Source organism: Grampus griseus, assembly GCF_964374135.1.
Source record: "Grampus griseus genome assembly, chromosome: 6".
In the NCBI taxonomy this organism is placed as follows: Eukaryota; Metazoa; Chordata; class Mammalia; order Artiodactyla; family Delphinidae; genus Grampus; species Grampus griseus.
Window position 1 is genome coordinate 34,053,142 of NC_139000.1, and position 19,789 is coordinate 34,072,930.

General features: G+C 49.4%; 1 protein-coding gene across 2 annotated transcripts in view; it reads right to left on the minus strand.

Moving 5' to 3' along the window:
* Window positions 1-16,936, minus strand: part of TMOD1 (tropomodulin 1) — an 86,972-nt gene extending 70,036 nt beyond the window's left edge. For both annotated transcript variants that reach the window (XM_082656237.1, XM_082656238.1), the window contains exon 1: window positions 16,836-16,936. The gene's annotated coding sequence lies outside the window, so the exon portion shown is untranslated. The remainder of the gene's footprint in view (window positions 1-16,835) is intronic.
* Window positions 16,937-19,789: the final 2,853 nt, after the last annotated feature.

The following is a 19,789-nucleotide window of genomic DNA, read 5'->3' on the forward strand; positions in this document are numbered from 1 at the left end:
GGGGGACAGACAGGGCAGGAGGGAGGTGAAAACACCATGTTAATAGAGCCCACTGCAAGCTCGGCTTTAAAAGATGGCTTGGGGGAACTCCCTGGCGGTCCAGTGGTTAGGACTCCATGCTCTCTCTGCCAAGGGCCTGGGTTCAATCCCTGGTCGGAGAACTAAGATCCCAGAAGCTGCACGGCGTGGCCAAAAGAAGAGAGAAAAAAAAAAAAAAAAAAAGATGGCTTGGAAGAGGTGGTATTTTATCGCTGTTAGTAAAAGGCCCCTGTTTCCTAGTAAAGGAGGTGTCACAGATGGACACAGACCTGAGATTCAGAGGACTTTGGCTGGTGTGCCAGTTGTGGTGGTAACTCCCTGGGTGACCCTCACTGAATCCCTCCCCTCCTCTGGGCCTCTGTTTGCTCATCTGTAAAATAAGCATAAATGGACCCGGAAATTCTGCTTGTAACCTATCCCCCAGGGTGGTCTCTAAACTGTGCTCAGTGGAGAGCTCAGGCTCTGAGAAAGCCCTTCCAGAGCCCCTGCAGGGGGTTAAATAGGAGAGGCTAAGCAAGAGGGCTCACCCCTCGTACTGTCTGATTTATGGAGGGTTCCACATAAGGTTTCTCTTGAAGAAAGGATTCAGCTGCTAAAATAAAAAGTTGAAAATCACGTCCAGCCTGGGGCTGGGGCGTGGTCAACGCCGGCTCCACAAATATTAGCCACATTATTATGAGGCTGCGGCAGCCACTGCTACTGCTGGGGCCGCTGCCTCTCCGCCGCCCTCCCCTGCTCCCCCATCATCTGTCTGTAATGTTTGCCAGGTAAGGACATGTGTCTTGTCCTCATGGCCCCAGTGCCTAGTCCTGTGCTTGGTAAAGGTGTTAGGAGGGCATGAGCACATTTGGGCTTTGCTCTAGTGTCCTTGGAACTTGGGGCAAGTCCCTTCTCTTCTCAGGTCCTCTGTTTCCCCTTCTTTAACGTGGAAAAAACTGGGAGGGCTGGGAACCCAAGAGGGGAGGGGATGGGCAGGAAGGGGTGATGAGGCTGCCCAAGGCAGAACCGCGCCGCTGCTGCCTGCTTTACAAATTGGGTCCTGAGTAAGAGTTGGTGAGGAAAAGAAAAGGACAGCTCAATAAATTAAAGACGCGTTTGAAAACTGAAGTCTTCCAAATCCTGTGCATTTTACACTATTGGCACATCTGGCCTCCCTGCTTCTCAGTGGCAGAAACCTTAAGCTTCTGCTAAATATGAAAATAATAGAATGTACAAGCTGTGCCAGGAAGTAGAACCAGGCAGGTTGGATGGTAAAAATGAGTGGGTCAAGGGCTGAGGCCATCCATCAGGAAGCTTCAGGAATGAGAGCTCTGAGACAGGGCAGCTCCTGGAGCACCGAATGCACTTTTAGATCTTTCACGGGAGGTGGGTGCAGTCACTTGTGCTAATGGCTCTTCCAGCATCTGCCCCGGGGGACACTGCGGCAGGAGGCTCTGGAGAGGTATCTTGATTTATGGACTGCATTTCCCCGAGGTCAGGAAGAGCTGAGTCACAAGTTCAAATGAATATTTTCCAGTTATACCATCTTGTTATTTCAGCCACAGTGAAGGGAGGTGGATTTACAAAGTTGATGCTTCGTAACCCTTCTCCTCCGTCTTTGTCTTCTCTTCTCTTTGGGAAGACACTTTGGCTGAAGGGATTTTAGGCCATGATCCCTCATCACTGAAGCCTGAGCCTCTCTCTTCCATTGGCTCCAGGGACACAAAAGTGAGTGCCTGAGATGTTCTCTGTTCCTCCCGAGAGAGCTGTCTCCCCACTGCCCTCCTCCAAGGGGCACCTCTGGGGGCAGCCATGCTGTATAGCATGTGATCCCTACCTCAGCTGACTGGGCAGAGTGGGTGCCTGGCTCAAAGGCAGCCAACTGAGTGGCTAGTCAGTGATCTATGTGGCTTGGATTTAAAAAAAGAGTGAGCTGGTTGAATGAGCCCCTTCATTCCTTGGCATTTGTATTGGTTCCTGAGACTGCCCTAACAAAGTACCACAAACGGAGGGGCCTAAACAGCAGAAATTCATTGCCTCTCAGTTCTGGAGGCTAGAAGTCCAAAATCTAGGTGTGGCAGGGCTGGTCCTTCTTGTGGGGAGATCTGGGGGGTGAACTCATGGGGCTGAGGGATGGGGAACACGGCATCCCAGAAGAGCCCAGTCCCTGCTCCCTCAGGCTTGGGCTGCTACGGCTCCTGCTGGAGTCCCATGAGACTCCCGCCCCACCACAGTCCTTACAAGACCCACCCTCTCCTCGCACACCCTCGCTGCACTCAGTTACCTCGAATGCATCCCTGCCCCTTGCGGCCAGACAAGTACGAGGCTGTCCCGGTTTGCCTCCTTCCTTTCTCCCCACCCCTTCTCATTCTCCCTGATGACGGATTCTTCTTGGCCCACCTGTGCCCCTGGGCGCTGCCCTCTTACATCTCACACTCCCCCTGGGGGCTGTCTCCAAGCGGGGTCAGCTCTCAGTGATAAGCTGATGACCCTCGCAGGGTCTCGTGCTCTGTTGAGCGCATCTCCTGGAGTCCCTCAGGCTTCACGTGCCCAACCCGGAGGGCAGTCACCTCTCCGCCACCACCAGCCCCTCACCCTGCTGCCGTCAGCCACCCAGGCCAGACACCTGGGGGTCAGTCCGAACCCTCCCCTCGACCTCCCCAGTTCTGGTGGGTCCCCACGCCTGTCAACCCTCTCTCTCTCTCTCTCTCATTTATTCTTTGGAATGCTATAGGGGTTTTTGTTGTTGTTGTTGTTGTTAGATTGTGGTAAAATACACAGCACAAAATGAACCATTTTAAGTGTATAGTTCTATCGGATAAAGTACATTCACGTTGTTGTACAGCCATCACCAGCATCCATGTCCAGAACTTTTTCATCTTTCCCAGCGGAGACCCTGTCCCCCTTTAAGCGCTAACTCCCCGTCCCGCTCCCCCCAGACTCTGCAGCCACCATTCTGCTTTCTGTCTCTATGAATCGGACTACTCGAAGTGCGTCATCTGAGTGGAATCATACACTGTTGTCCTTTTGTGACTAGACTCCCATCTCTTTACCATCCCTTGTATCTGTCCCTCCTCTCCCTTGTCACGGCGACTGCCTTTTTTGGATCTGTGTTGTCACAACAGCCTCCCAACCCAGTTCCCTGCCTCAGTTCTGCTACCTTCCTGTCCACACGCAACTCAGCCTTCAAGTGATCTTTGTGAAAGTCACTTCTTTTTTTTTTTAGCGGTACGTGGGCCTCTCACTGCTGTGGCCTCTCCCGTTGCGGAGCACAGGCTCCGGATGCGCAGGCTCACGGCCATGGCTCACGGGCCCAGCCGCTCCGCGGCATGTGGGATCTTCCCAGACCGGGGCACGAACCCACGTCCCCTGCATCGGCAGGCGGATTCTCAACCAATGCACCACCAGGGAAGCCCGAAAGTCACTTCTGATGCTGCTGCTGAGCTGAAGCCACCTTCAACAGCCCCCATTGTGACAGATGGAGCGCAAACTCCCCAGCCTGGGGTTTGAGGCCATTGGAGACCTGGTGGCCTCTGTGCCACCCCAGCTTCTAATCCCCACACAGGCTTTCCCCTTCCAGCTGGACCCTCCACTCGCCCCCAGCACCTGAGCACCCCTGACATTCTGGGCCAAGCACATGCAGTCCTCTCAGCCTGGAGCACCCTCTCCCCACCTCCTCACTGGAGGTGCGGCCTCCCTGCTGTGCTTCCCTGCCCAGTGGAGGTGACCGCGGCTCCCACCTCCCAGCCCCCAGGCTGAACTGGGTTGGGGACAGCATCACATCTGACCAGCATCACACGCACAACTCAGGCTAAAGGCTCCGTTACTGCAGGTCAGTCAGGAATGCAGACCCCCCTGAGCTGGGTGGACACCAGAATTCTATCCCAGGCTAGTGACCCCAAAGGGAAGAAAGTCAACTGTCCCTCGACTGGATGGGGCAGGGCAGGGTGTGGAAGAGGTAGACAAGTAGGGATTGGAAGTTTGGGGGGCTTACCTTCCTCAGTGTTTAAGCTTTGGAAGAGGGTCATAAAATGTGACACAATAATTACACCCAAAACCAGTCCAAAGTGCAGAGACCTTTGCAACTTAAAACAAACAAACAAACAAACACTTTCATGCCCGCAGTTTCATGTCCCCTGCAGGGCAAGAAGTGAGAGTGCCTTGGCATGTTGTCATCTATGATTGGATCCAGACAGACAGGGGGAGGGAGACAGCTGGACCAAGAGGGCCCAGCTCTCCCAGGCACCATCTCGTGTCCCCAGGCAGCCCCTGTGTGATGGCCTGAGTGCTCACTTAGCCCTGATGAAAGATTCTCCCAGGCAGGACTGGCTACAGAATTTCCCGGGTCCAGTGCAAAATAAGACTGTGGGGTCCTGAGTTCAAAAACGGGAAAAAAGTGCCACTAAAGGTACCAAGACATAAAGTTTTTCCTTTCTCTCATGGTCTCTGTCTTGATCTGTCGTGGTGTCTTTAAAATGTATGACTGAATATCATGATCTACACAGGTGCCCGAGTGCTGTGACTCAGAGAGGGCACACCAAGTCCTCTGGCTGCCAGCTTCCCTCCCCTGCCAGATACAGGACGGACATGCTCTGCCCGGGTAGGGAGCGGGCAGTTGAGCCAGGCTTCTCCCCTTCCAATGGGGCCACTGCCCTAACACACGGAGATGGGTGATCCCAAGGGTATCCCAACCTCTGCACCAGGACAATAGATGCCTGGATCACGAGACGACAAGAGGCTTGCCCTGCAAGGTTGCCAGCCGAATGCAGCCAGGGCGAGAGCCCCAGTAGTAGCTGGGCAGTGGTGGGGAGGGGGAGGCTGGTAGGACCTGGGGCGCCAGGAGGCGATGCAGCTGGAGTCTGAGAACCCATCCTCAGGAAGCAGAGAGGCAGCAGGAGATGGAACTTCGTGCGGGACCTCAAAGCCCTGGTGCACACTTCACTGTCCATGGGGCTTCACTTTAAAATATAAATCCAAAGATAAAATTAAGAATTTCAAGAAATCGACTGCCGAGCATTCAACCAAGCACAGAGTGCTTCTGAGAGCAGGGCTCTGTACAACCTACAACCTGTTCCCAGCCCTTTTCCCAGGACACATACCCTGAAGGCTCCAGGGCTAGACTCAGCCTTGGCTCACCTGGGATGGTCCTTTTCTTCTCTAGTATCCTCCAACCCACTGGGATCTCCACTCCCTGGGGTCTATAGGAAGCTGGAGCCCTTGTGCAGTGGCAGAGGGACACTGGGATAGGAGTCAGGGGATTCGATTACAAGTCCTGACTTTGGTTGAGGATTTGCTGTGTGGCCTCGAGCAAGTTGCTGTACCTCTCTGGATCTCAGTTTCCACAACCTAATTCGTTGAGTGAGTGTTTACTGAGCACCCACGTTGTTCAGGGCATAGTGGGCCTTTGTGGGAGAGACAGAAATTAATAGGAGAGTTCCGGCCCTCAGGAAGCTTGCAATTAAGTCGGGAGGATAAGACTCACACAGAAATCCCTGGGATGGTGTCATACACATCCTCTCTTCACCCACCACCCTCAGAGGGAGGTTGAGCTGGGCCATTAGCCCCACTTTACAGATGATGTCTCCTCTTGGGTCAGCCTGGTGGCAGGTGAAAGCATGGACTAGGGGTCACGCAGGCTTGGGCTAAAATCCCTGCCCTGGCTCTAACTGGTGGGGCAATCTTGGGCATGTCACTTAGTGCCTCTGAGCTTCATGGATTCATTTGTAAGGTGAGGGCACAACCTGTACCTCTGAAGGGGTGCTGTGAAGAAGCAGTGACACAAAGGATGGGGCAGTTCAGATGGCTGGTTTCCTTCCCTCTTCCTCAGTTTCATGAAGCTCCAGCCCAGTAAGCCAACCCTACAAGCATCAGATGGGTGGACATGGCTGGGTAGCCACGAGAAAGGTGTGGGGGCTCTCAAGTGACTGTCTACCCAACATAAATCAACAGTGTGAGGCGCTGGCCCTCAAAGCCACGGTGTGATCTCAGCTGCATTAACAAAGGTACAGTGGACAAAGTAAGGGCGATGATGGCCTTGCTAGGCTTCAGGCTGGAGCTCAGCTCTGGGCCCCCACTCTTGCACTGGGGGTGTGTGATTATTTTTTCTTTTTTTAATAAGGCATTGGTTGGGCTTCCCTGGTGGCGCAGTGGTTGAGAGTCCGCCTGCCAATGCAGGGGACACGGGTTCGTGCTCCGGTCCGGGAAGATCCCACATGCCGCGGAGCGGCTGGGCCCGTGAGCCATGGCCGCTGAGCCTGCGCGTCCGGGGCCTGTGCTCCGCAATGGGAGAGGCCACAACAGTGAGAGGCCCGCGTACCGCAAAAAAAAAATAATAATAATAAGGCATTGGTTATATACAGTCAAGTGGGCAAGTCTTAAGAGCACGGCTCACTGAATCTTCCCATATGCATACACCTATGTAAACACCACTCAGATGAAGATATAGGCCATTTCCAGCCCACCAGAAGGCTTTCTCATCCCCCTCCCAGTCCATCTCCCTCAAAGGTAACAACTATTCGGACTTTTAAAGCCTTCTAATAAATTAGCTTTGACTGTTTTTGAACATCATATAAATGGACACATATAGAGGGTATGTTCTTGCATCTGGCTCCTTTCAGATGCAACTTTATATCTGTGAGATTCATCCACGTTGCCTGTTAGAGTGGCAGGTGATTCTTTTTTGTTGATGTGTAGTATTCCATTGCATGAACTATACCATAATTTGTTTGTTTACTCTACTGTTAATGGACATTTAAGTTATTTCCAGTATTTGGTAATTATAAGTAGCCCTATGATGGCTTTTGGTGGGAATAATCACTTATTTCTCTTGGGTATGTACCTGGAGCAGAATTTCTGGATCACAGAGTTGGCATACACTTAGTTTCAGTAGGTACTGTCAAAAAGTTTCCCAAAGTAATTGTACAATTTTACATCCCCTCCAGCAGGGTTTGAGAGTTCCAGTTGTTCCACATCTTTGCTAACTCTTGGTATTGTCGGTACTTTCCTTTTTAGCCATTATGGCAGGTGGGTAGTGGTATCTCATTGTGCATTTCCCTGATGACTAAGGATGCTGAGCACATTTCATATGGCTACTGGCCATATGGGCGACCTCTCCTGTGAATTGGGCCTTTTCTCTTGAGTGGTGCTGGCCGAGTTCAGAGAAGGGGGGCAGGGTGTCAGATGAAGAACAGTTGAAGGGCCAGGGGAACATGGTCACACTCTGCAAACTTCTAATGGGCTGACCTGGGGAAGAAGGAACAAAAATGGTCTGTGGATGCCAGCGCTCAGAAGACATAGATTTACTGAGGTGACCAGGACATGGATTTCCGATCAGCGCAATGAATTGTCTAAAAATAAACAATGTCCAAGGAGGCACTGGGCTGATTCAGGAGGTGGTGAGCACTTGTTATGCCAGGCATGTGAGCAGAGATGCTAGAGCCCTAGATGAGGTTTTCCAGAGACGGCTGACGTCTCGACTGATGGTGGGTTTCAGGAGTTGACAAGATGAGATTTCAGGCCTATGAAGGCCTGGTTCTGTTATGTAAGACATGTTTGGAGCCACTGAGTGGAGAGCATGGGGACTCAGAGATGATCAGCTCTCTTTAAAAAAGACTTGTTTCCTGGCCTGTTTGCATTATTCTCCCTGGCTGATCTCATTCTCTTAGTCATACGGGAAAGTACCTTCTGAAAAAAGCAGGGAAACGAGACACAGCATTTGACTCCGTCACTCTCTGCAGTGAATCTGAGCCCCATCCCAGTTCACACGGAGCCTCAAAGGTCCACACGTCAAAGCTGTCAAAGGGTTTAAATTAGAAAAGCACGTGTGTGTGCTTGCACCATTGTGTGTTTTCATTTTGCACCTCTTGAGGTCATCACAGTGTCTGAGTCACTGAACGAATCATTGTAAGCAAGAGGGCTCCAGGAAAAGACGCTGAACCCATCGCCCTGTCCCAGCTGGCCTGCCCACCGGCCCTGCAAACCCTGCCGTACTCCACTCTGTGGTTCCTTCTCCCCACCTCTCTGCAACTGCCCTGGCTCAGGCCACCACGCGCTCTCACCAGCCTCTGCCTCTTCCATGGCCTCTTTTTCCACACCAGCTGAAAAGGGTACTAGCAAGCCAAATACTAATACCAAGGGGAGGGGCCGTCAGAGTTCTGTCATTGAAGCATCATCTTATTGCACTCCACCCCCACCCCCCAAGACTGAAAGCTACTTGAAGGCAAGCATCCTTGTCTCCCATCGTCCCTGCTTCTCTCAGGTGCTGAAGTCAGTTTTGTTGAATAAGTGAATGAATGAATGCTTGGCATTACTACTGACTTTGACAGCCTTAAGACAAAAGCCTCGGTGGAATAAAAGCTGGCTTGTAGAAAAGCCTGTGAACTAACTCCTATTCTCACTCTCCATTTCATACACATGAACTCTGTCACCTTGCCTCACAGCAGGGGTTAACATAGGCACAGGTTTATGAAGCACGTTTTTGTATCTTCTAAAAAGTCAATATGAAAAGTATCATGGGCAATACCAAAAGGCAAAAGGCAAGTTGGGGGGAAAATATTTGTCGCACGTTGAACAAAGGGCTAATTTTTTTTTTAACAGAGTTCCTAAATTAAAAAAAAAAAAAAAAAGAAGAGTCCAGTGAAAATGTGGGAAGAGGAAAAGAACAGGCAATTCACATAAAAAGAAACATCAACGGCTAATAAGCCTATGAACAGAGAATGAAACCCACCCATAATAAAAGTAAATTGAGAAAGGAGACATCAGTTCTCCTCTATCAGATTAACAAAGATGAAAAAGTCTGAGAATCTCTGGTGTTGACAAGATGTGGAGGAGACCAACATTCTCACACAGAGTAGAAGGACACACTGGTACACCCTCTCTTGAGGCAAGTTAAGTCATATCTATCCAAACGCACACACGCTTTGACATAGCAACTCCACTTCTAGGAATTTATCCTGCCAGTTTACTCACTGAATTGTACAAAGATATATGTACAAATCATCTGGTTATTATCTATCTTAGCAAAAAACTGGAAACCACATAAAAGTTCATCAATAGGGCACTGGGTAAATGAATTATAATGTAGACATACAATAAAATGCTATTAACACCATCCTTGAGGCTACCATTGCCTGTTATGTCAATGTACCTTCTAACAGCATGCATTATTCTGTACGTACCGCATACTAGCCACAGTGCTTAACTCTTTACGTGGATAATTTCATGCAATCCTAATAACTCTGTGAAGTAGATACTTCTTACTTCCCATTTTAGCTGAAGAAACTGAAATGCAGTATTCTGACTGTATCAGTTTTCTAGGGCTGCCATAACAAATTACCACAAAGTGGATGGCTTAAAACAGCAGAAATGTATCCTGTTGCAGTCGGAAGGCCAGAAATTGGAAATTAAGATGTGGGCAGGGTTGGTTCCCTTTGCAGGCTCTGAGGGAGACTCTGTACCTTGCTTCTCTGGCTTCTGGTGACTGCTGGCAATCCTTGGCATTCCCTGGCTTGTACCTACATCACTCCAATCTCTGCCTCTATTGTCACGTGGTCTTCTTTCCTGTGTATGTCCACTCCACTTCCCATAAGGACACCAGTCATTGGGTTTAGGGCCCACCCTAGCCCAGTATGACCTCAGCTTAACTAATTACTTCTGCAAAGGCTCTATTTCCAAAGAAGGTCACTTTCTGAGGTTCCGGGTGGACATGACTTTTCAGAGGATACTATTTAACCTACTACAGTGACCAAGGTAACAAAGCTAGTAAGTAGTAGAGCCGGGATTTGAATCCAGGGGGGCAATGTGTACTCATTACCACTGCTCCATGCTGCCTTCCCATAACAGCTCACACTTTTATAACACTAACAATGTCCCAGGCACTGACTTAAGCATTTTACATATAATAACTAATTTACTCCCCACAACAAGCCCACTTCATACATGTGCAAATAGAGATTCCCCACAATAACCCCATATTACAGATGGGGAAACTGAGGCACGGGGAGTTAAAAGTTACCTGAGTCTATGCAGCCCATAACTGACAGACCTTAGATTTGAACCCAGGGAGGTATGTTCTTAACCACTATGCAAAACTGCCTCCCAACACTCTGAGAATTAGGGCTAAGAAAACATTTCTTTCTCCTGAAGGACTGGTCTTTTTTAATCAGACATGATGTGGTCTCCAATTCATTGCTTCTCCCTTTCCCCTTCAGTTGTCATGATTCATCAGCTGATTTGAGTGTCCAAATAGAGTTGCCATCATTCAGCTAGGACACTGGCATATTTTCTCTCCTTAATCTGTGTTGGGCATTTTGAAAGGCCTTCAGAGAGACCCATGCACCCACGCAAATGACATGCAAACTGTTGTGTGCATGGATATATTCATTTTTCTGGAGCAAGAGTCCATGGCTCCCATCAGATTCTCAGAGCTTCACGATCCTAATTTTCAAGTTTTTTGCCCTCCCTCCCTCCTTCCTTTCTTTCTTTCTTTTTTCTGTTCTCACCAGTTATGTTGCCTACGCCGGTTTATTAAGCAATCTCATACCCTTTTAATGGCGTAAGTGGAATGTAGTATAAAACCCATAAACAAATGCGTGCAATGTTTCCATTCAGTCTGACTTTTTAAATCTTCCTGGGTTTGCGTGGAGGAAGTCCGCCTTCCTGACTCTCCTCTCTGTTGTCTTTTGAGTGCTTCTGAGGCGGGATCCGGTTCCTACCCCGGCACGGGCCAGGTGCTCACCCTGCGCTCATAGATAGCAAACTTGTAAGCAGTGTGCGCTGAAAAAGCCAATCAGACACAGAAGCCTGGAGCTCTGGCGCTCAGGGGGGTTTCCAGGCTGACCAGGAACTGGGCAGTGTGACCTTAAAGCCTTGTCTGGGCCTAAATTTCTCCAGCAAGCAAGGGAGAAGCCAGGAAGGCAGAAGTAGGTGGAAAGAACCCGCAGCTGCAAGCCTGACCCTTCCCGCTGCCTGCCATCCCTGGAACTTCCTCCTTGCCAACATGCTGCAGCCACGTGCCCCCAAGCCCCGCCCCCAATCACCTGCCCCCTCACCAATCCCCGCCCCCTATGCATCCCATCACCTGGGCCTTCCCACGTGCCCACCACGCACCACACGTCCCGCCCCCATGCCCCACACGCTCCACCGTGTTCTTCTAGCCCCTGCAGGTGCCCCGTCATGCTCCTCATGCCCCGTACATTGCTCATAAAGACAAAAACGAAACAACCAAACAACAACAACAAAATCCCAGAAAGAGCCCTTGATTTTTGACTTTGAGTCAAGGCTTAAATGAATTCATTTGTAGATTTTAATAGAAATACTTTTTTTTTTTTTTTTTTGCGGTATGCGGGCCTCTCACTGCTGTGGCCTCTCCCGTTGCGGAGCACAGGCTCGGACACGCAGGCTCAGCGACCATGGCTCACGGGCCCAGCCGCTCCGCGGCATGTGGGATCTTCCCGGACCAGGGCACGAACCCGTGTCCCCTGCATCGGCAGGCGGACTCTCAACCACTGCGCCACCAGGGAAGCCCTAGAAATACTATCTTAATGCAAAGGCCAAGGGAAAACTTTGAGATAATCAGCACTCACCTTGATGGTCAAAGTCTGGTGGTCAGTGTATGCAGAAGAAGCCTCACATTATGATGTGTATCAGCGCTTATTAGGAATTATTAAGCCTATTATTTAATAAGCTTATTAGAAACAAGGAGCTTGTTAGAAATTCAGAGTCTCAGGTCCCCTCCTAGGCCTACTGAGCCAGCATCTGCATTAACAAGATCCTGAGTATCTCCAATGCTAGAGAAGCACTAGTGTAGAACACAAGGACTCTGATTTCTCAAGTTTACCAAACCCTGGAGAGCACTTGGGTTTTTCTGGAATACACATCCCAATTGGATGACCTGGAATAATTCCTACTGGGGTTCACTATGCTATCTATAAAAAGGGGTCATTATACCGGCCCGTCCTCCCTTACAGGATTACTGTGAGTTTCAGGTGAGATCATGGGTTCATTCTATGTATTGTGAGGGGGCTGAGGGGCTGCAGGGTTGGTGGGGAGCAGAACAGGTGTGGTTTCTGCCCTCACGGAGCTGACGGGGTGGTGGGATGGGAAAACATGTAGATAATGTTGTGTGATTGTCACGGTTACCTCAGGGCTTTCATTTGCTTAGTCTTTTACATATTCTTTCATTCAGTGATCAGTCACTAATTAAAACATAAAATCCTTGCACTCTGCCAAGCTGCTGAGCTCTGAGCTCGACACTGGGGAAGCAGAAATATCAGTAAATGAGCCATGAACTCTGTCCTCAAGGATCTATCAGTCTAGTCAGAGATAAGGATGTAAGCAGCTGATGACACTTAGAACAGACTATGGCTGGTTCTCTGAGGCCCATTCAGGGGGCTGTGGGAGCACAGGTGGGGCAATGAGGCGCTTTGATTTAAAGGAGGATTACAAGTTTGCCAGGTTGAGAAGGAAGAGGACAGCATTCCAGGCAGAAGGAACAGCAGGGGCAAAGGCGGCAAGGCATGCAGTCACATATGCTTGCACCATGACACGGTGTAGAGAACTGGGGGGCGTGTCAGGAGATGGTTTGGAGAAGTAGCTTGGGGCCACATCTTAGATGGTCCTCGTGTCGGATGCCAAGGAATCTGGTAGGAAATGGGGAATCCCTGAATGAAGAGGAATAACACTATCCGAGCTACGTTTCACAAAACTCTGTCAACAGCAGCATGAGAAGAAAAGACTGGGGTTAAAAAAAGAGAGAGAGAGAAAAGACGGGTGCAGAAAGACTCTTAGGAGGCTCTGCTAATAGCTCAGGGGGAGAGATGACAAAGTACTCGACTGGGGACAGACATGAATAGAAGAGATGTTAAGGAAGGTAGAATTGATAGGACTTTTGACCAAATGAATGGGGTGGTGAAAGGTATGGAGGTTTTTGGCTCAGAGCCTGGGTGGATGGTGTTACTGTTAACCAAGAAGGGGGGACCCTGGAGGGAGACTGGGTGGTGAGCCTGAGTTGGGCCTGTTGGGTGTGAAGTACCTTAGGGACACCCTCTTGGCTTTGTCCCCTAGGCTGGAGTCACGGATGCCTAGAGCTGAGGAGTGTGGTCCAGGCTGGACACAGGAGTTTGGGAGTTCTGAGTGTATAGGGAGTGGTGGGAGCCCTGGGAGTGGATGGGACTATAGGAGGGTGCGGGGTGAAAAGGAATATGGTTGAGAGTGGCACTAATATTTAAGGGCTGGGAAGAGATGAGTCCATGAAGGAGGTTGAGTGAGGCCAAGAGGATTTCTGCCTTATCACCCACCAGCATCATCTCCCAGGAACAGTCCTGGAGACACCTCCCTAGAAGCCCCAGAGTGAGCGGTGGCTGGGGCTGGGGATCTGAGAAGGAAGAACTGAAACAGAGACAGCACTTTCACAAATCTCTTTTTCTCCAAGAGAAAGGATGTAAGAAAAGGAGAAACAAAAGAAATGCTTGAGTTTGTTTCGTTTTTCAGATCAAAAACAGATCCAGCACCTCCTAACATCGAAGAAAACCTCCTAGACTGTCCTAGGTTGACTCCAGTGAGCTCATTCTTTCGTTATCGTTAAGAGCAAAGAAAGTCTGGTTTTATCATGATTAACCAAAGGAGGATTTTACAAACCAAAACAAGAGACAGGAAATGGTCCCCAAATTATGCCATCTGCTTCATGTTTTTCCATACAAACAAGCCTGTCGCTTTAAACTGATAATGGCTCCTAGCAGCCAAATAATTGATCTACTTGGTGTTTTGGCTTTAAGTGAAGAGTGAACTGGCCTCTTTAGAAATGTTGGCAGCCTGGCTGGTCCATTAGTAAGACAGAAAAATCAAAACACTGACTGGAAAAGGTCATTATGACTGGGCTCAGCAGGAGTCATCGATACATGACGTCATTTCAGAAACAAGCGAGCCAAGGTCGTGAGCCCCCTGGACAGAGTCAAACTACCCTTTGCGGCCCATCACCACCCTCCTTCACAGATACTGAAGTCTCCCAAGAGGACACCAGGGTCTGAGCCAGGACTGGCTTCATTTTACCCTTTCTTTGCTCAGCCTGAATCTAGAGGAATGTGATTTTAGAGCCTGTGGCATTCAGCAGGTCATTAAGGAAGGCCCTCAGTCCTCCCATGTGCATGTCCCTTAGATGCTCTTTTCACCTCTTCCCCTCTCCCAGGTGTGTCTCTGTCTCTTTTCACACTCCTCAGCCCAGAAACACCCACCTCCCCTTTCGGCCCTGTCTCCAGCTCCTACTACCTTCTCTCTTCCTTCCTTTCTCCTCCAAGCTTTTAGAAGAGCTGTGGGCTCTGTCTCCAAATCTTCGGCTCCCATTAGCTGCTTCTTCCTCTCGCTAGCATTAACATCATTGCAGGTACCAAGCACAGGACCAAGGGCTTTCCCTGCATCATCCCCCTTAATCCCAACAGCAACCCATCTGAAATGGATGCTATTATTATCCCCTTGTACAGAGGAGGAAACGGGCTCAGACAGGCTGGGTCACTGGCTTCAGTAAAGCAGTGGCAGATCCCATTTTTGAACCCTCTGCAATGCCCTGGCCAAAGTCACCCAATCATGGTGGCCCTTTCCCAGTCCTCTTCCCCTCTGTCTCTCTGCACCAGCTGGCACTGCCAATCTCTCTCCTCCCTTGGCTCTTGGGAACCAGTTTCTCCCGTTCTTTCCTTCCTCTTCATAGGGTGGGTTCCCCTGGATTTCATCCCTGGTGCTTCACTTTTCTCATGATAGAAAGTCTTCCAAGGGAAGCTCTGAGTCCTCTTAATTCCAGGTCCACTGGAAAGCATCTTGCCCACCCCCTCATTGCTCATGGTCACTCTAAGTGGGTGGCAGAGCTGGGGCTGGAGCCAGGTGTCCTAATCTCCAGGTCAGCCTATTACTCAGAGCTGCCACTACCTACTCTTAGTTTTTGTGGTTTTTTTGCTGAGCAGCAGGAAGCAGCCCAACCCTGGAGGAGGGAGAAACTGTGAGACCCTGATAAGGTGGGGCGGAGGCTATTTTTAGAGGACACTGGCTTTCTACTTAGGCTGGGAGGAACTTAAGCGCCAGGATCTTCTAAAACGTGGGTTTGCAAGACTGGCTCATTAAATAGAATTAACACATCTAAGTGACAGCACTCCTTGCTTTCACCCTCTGCCTGTTTGTTGTGTGGCTCGAATTGATGAGAACCTTACTATTTGTCTCCATTTCCTCTTAATTCAGTGAGGCTTTAAGATGGCTTTGGAAAAAATATATGATAGAAAGTAAGGTAGAAACAAAAATGAAACTTCAAGATGAGGGCGCTATTGTCTGAGCAAGGGGAAGTCCTGGACAGCAGCAGACCAAAGAACAGGGGGTGTTGAACAGATCCCCAAGACCTGCCTGAGCAGCAGGAAGTGTCAGGAAAGACATGAGAAAGGCTGGTGGAGACTGCCTGGCATGTCCAGCAGCGTGTGACCTTGAGCAGGGGGCTCTGCAGACCCTCGCCAGGAACAAAATGTTTGTCACCACTGGGTGAAAATGGGAATTTTTTGGGTTCCCCCACTGAGGGCCCAGAACCTGGATTAGGATCTGGTTTTGTGATTCTACAGGGAAAAGTTTAGGCCAGGTAATATGCAAGAGTTTGAGAGGGCCAAGGCCAAGGCTAGAAAAGATGGGGAGGGGGTGTGCCTGCAGAGCTCCGAGGCAGCATCACAGACACCAAATAGACGGGGAAACAGAAGCCAGGGAGCGACTGGACTGGAGCCTCTAGCCCTGCTCAGTTCATTGGGTCTAAAGCTGTTTGACTCACAAGCTTCTTTGCGAAGGTGATGGCTGCCGCCCAGCACAGATGCCCATAATCACCGTGGAGCGCGCTTCCTGGGTGTGTACTGCCCAGGCTTTCCGAGGGTCCTACTGGGTCTTAGTATAAGATCCGAGTCAGAGGGACCGCCAAAGTCTCTGGTCTCCGCAGCCCTTCCGGATATGCGCGGCTGTGCCTCCAGCGTCTCAGGCCCAGAGCCGGTGAACAGGTGGGGGGAGCGCCGGCGGTCAAGAGCGCGCCCTACTGCTCTCACGGCCCTGGCCACGAGCTCTATCGCGGGAACCAAACCCCGCTCCTACAAATGGGGAAACCGAGACCCAGGGAAGGGAGGAGGCTTGTCAAGTTCACCCAGTGAGTTGGCGAGAGCCAGAGAACTCCTGCCTCCAGGCTCTTCCCCTCTTCTTTCCACCTCCGCGCGAAAGGCGCATAACGGTGGTGCTTTAAACCTTGTCATCCCACGCAGTTTGGGAAAGTTTTCTTGCCGCAAACAGGCGAAGCGCGAACCCGGGTATCACGTTCACTTGTGCCAATGCGTCCCCACTCCCACCTCCACTCTCTCTGCAGCCGGCGTGGAGGCCGCGCCTGAGTGCCTCGCTCGGCGGCACCTGTACCCAACAGAGCGCCCGGGGCGCCTAGCCACTGCACGCTGGAGTCAAGCGCGCAGCGGGAACGCCGGCCCCGCCATGACCCCCGCTCTCAGCGCTGCTCCTCGAGAGCCCCCAGGTCCTTCTCCCTTTTACAGACGCGGCGTCGGGGTCCAGAGGGAAGGGCGCCCTGGCCGGGGCCACGCGCGCCGAGTGGCGCGGATGCGAGCGCCCGGTTCCGGACCCCGAGACCCAGGCTCCCCAGCCCCGGAGGCAACTCGAGGCGGCGGCTATTTATAGAGGGAGCCACGCTCAGTCCCTCTTGGCGGCGGCGGCGACAGCTGAATATTTTGCCCAGATATGGCTGGGGCCCCGGTGAGGGGGCAGGGAGCCCCGCGAGCGCGAGGGGGACCCCTGGCCGGTGGGACACTTACCGGTCAGTGGAGCCGCGGGGGCTGGCGCGGGCGCAGGCGGCGGCGGGACGAGCGCGGGCGGCCGGCGGGAGAGCGCGGGCGGCAGGCGGGTGAGGGGAGCGCGGGGCTGGAAGAGCTCCCGGGCAGCCGCGAGCGGGCGGGCGCTGTGGGCTCCGGGGGTGGGAGCCAGGGGCGGGCCCGGCTCTGCGCTGTCACCGCGCCTCGCCCCGCCCGCCCAGCTCGCCTTCCTTACCTCTCCCTCCACTCGGGGGCGCCGGGGCGCAGCGCGCAGTCTCCTGCCGGGGAGAGACGCCCACAAGGGGAAGCGCGGGGCAGGGACCCTGGCCGCCCCAAGCTTGGGTCCGCGGCCAAGTGGGTGCGCGTCGCCTCCTGTCTGCGTCTAGGTTTCCCCACTTGTACCAGGTAGAGTTATCTGGAAAAAGGTGGGAGGAGTTTTATTCCTGTGTGGTCTAAGATGTAAGAATCGGTAGGTCCTTGTGGAGCAAAGCCAGCCAAGCGGTTGCTGCACCTTTACCTCCTTTGATTGAGGCAACGACCCATCCGGTCTTATCAGCAGCCCAACTAGGTCCGGTTTGAGCCGAAGCTTTAGTCACGATCATTTTGTGAACATGCAGTTCCAACAGAGGCAAATGCATTCCCTCTATACTGGAAGAATAGAGTATCCAAAATACGACTTAAAATAACCAAAACAACCCCAAAAGCCCCACCTTTTTTTTCTTCCAGTTTTATTGAGATATGATTGACATACAGCACTGTATAAGTTTAAGGTGTACAGCATAATGATTTGATTTACATACATCATGAAGTGATTATCACAATAAGTTTAATGAACATCCATCATCTCACATAGATACAAAATTAAAGAAAAAAATTTTTCTTGTGATGAGAACTCAGCATTTACTCTCTTAAAAGACTTTCATATATAACGTACAGCAGTGTTAATTATCTTTATCATGTACGTTTTATCCCTAGCACTTATTTATCTTACAACTGGAAGTTTGTACTTTTTGACTGCCTTCATCCAATCCTCCCCCCAAACAAAAATGTGATCTTCTTTTCTATGAGCTTGTTTGTTTTTGAAGTATAATTGACCTACAACATGTTAATTCCTTTTGCACAACATAGTGGTTAGATATTTCTATACATTGCAAACTGATCACCATAAGTCTAGTTACAATATGTTACCATACAAAAATATTACATAGTTATTGACTAAATTCTCCACACTGTACATTTCATACCCTTGACTTAGTTTGCAACTGGAAGTTTGTACTTCTTAATCTCCCTCATCTATTTCTTTCCTCGCTCCAACCCCTTCCTCTCTGGCAACCACCTGTTTGTTCTATGTCTATAACTCCATTCCTGTTTTATGTTTGTTCATTTGTTTTGCTTTTTTAGATTCCACATATAAGTGAAATCATACAGTATTTGTCTTTCTCTATCTGACTTATTTCGCTTAGCATAATACCCTCTAAATCCATCCATGTTGTCGCAAATGGCAAGATTTCATTCTTCTTTGTGGCCGAGTAATATTCCATTGTGTTTATGTACATTCTTCTTTATCCATTGTCTGTTGATGGGCACTTAGGTTGCTTCCATATCTTGGCTATTGTAAATAATGCTGCAATGAACATAAGGGTGCATATATCTTTTCAAATTAGTGTTTTTGTTTTCTTTGGCTAAATACCCAGGAGTGGAATTGCTGGATACTATGTTAGTTCTATTTTTAATTTTTTTGAGGAATCTCCATAGTGTTTTCCATAGTGGCTGCACCAACTTACATTGTTACTAACGCTGTACTAGGGTTCCCTTTTCTCCACTTCCTCACCAACATTTATTTCTTGTCTTTTTGATGATGGCCATTCTGACAGGGGTAAGGTGATATCTCATTGGGGTTTTGATTTGCATTTCCCTGATTAGTGATGTTGAGCATCTTTTCATATGCCTATTGGCCATCTGTATGTCTTCCTTATACAGATGGGGAAATATATCTATTCAGATCTTCTGCCCTTTTTTAAATCATTTTTTTAAAATGTTGAGTTATGTGAGTTCTTTGTATATTTTGGATATTAATGCCTAACTGGATATATCATTTGCAAATATCTTCTCCCATTCTGTAGGTGGCCTTTTTGTTTTGTTGATAAGTTTCCTTCACTGTGCAAATCTTTTTAGTTTGATGTAGTACCATTTGTTTATTTTTGCTTTTGTTTCCAAAAGCCCCACTTTCTTAAAAGGCTAATATGTTTTCCAGAACAAACCACTTAAACCCAAACAGAAACTTTAAGTGTTTTAATTTTAAAAATGGCTCATAAAAAGGAATTTGTGTGGACAGAAAATAAGGTGTCTTTGGATTATTATAGGATAGTTTCTGGTGGGATAGACCCTATTAATATAAACTTTTTAATATTGGTGTACAGATTACTAATGAGAAACACCTTTTTAAAATCTTGTTTCCATGCAAATGTACTCCTACATTACAAAACCCTCATGGGTATATGAGAATATTCCTCTCAAGGGGCATGTGCAATATATTTTTAAATAATGCAATGATTTAATATTTCAGATTTAAAATTTTAAACTCTTTTGTTGTGGAATCAAACATTTAAGAAAAGGGCATACAACATAACTGTGCAGGTTTAATAATTTTTATCATGAGAACACCTGCTGCAACCACCAAGTTAAGAAACAACACTGCCAGCAGCCCAGAAGCCAACCTGTGCCCTTCCGGGTCGTCACAACTCCCTCCTGAAGTTGACCACTTTCATGACTCTTTCGGTAATCACTTCCTTGCTTGCCTCTTTCCTCCATAGTTTATTTTCATTTGCGAAACTCTATGTTGTGAGATTAATCCGTGTTGGCTCACGTGACTGTAGTTTGTTTACTCTCATTGCTGTAGAGGTTTCCATTGCATGAATATATCACAGTTTTTAGAAACATACATTTTACTATTAATG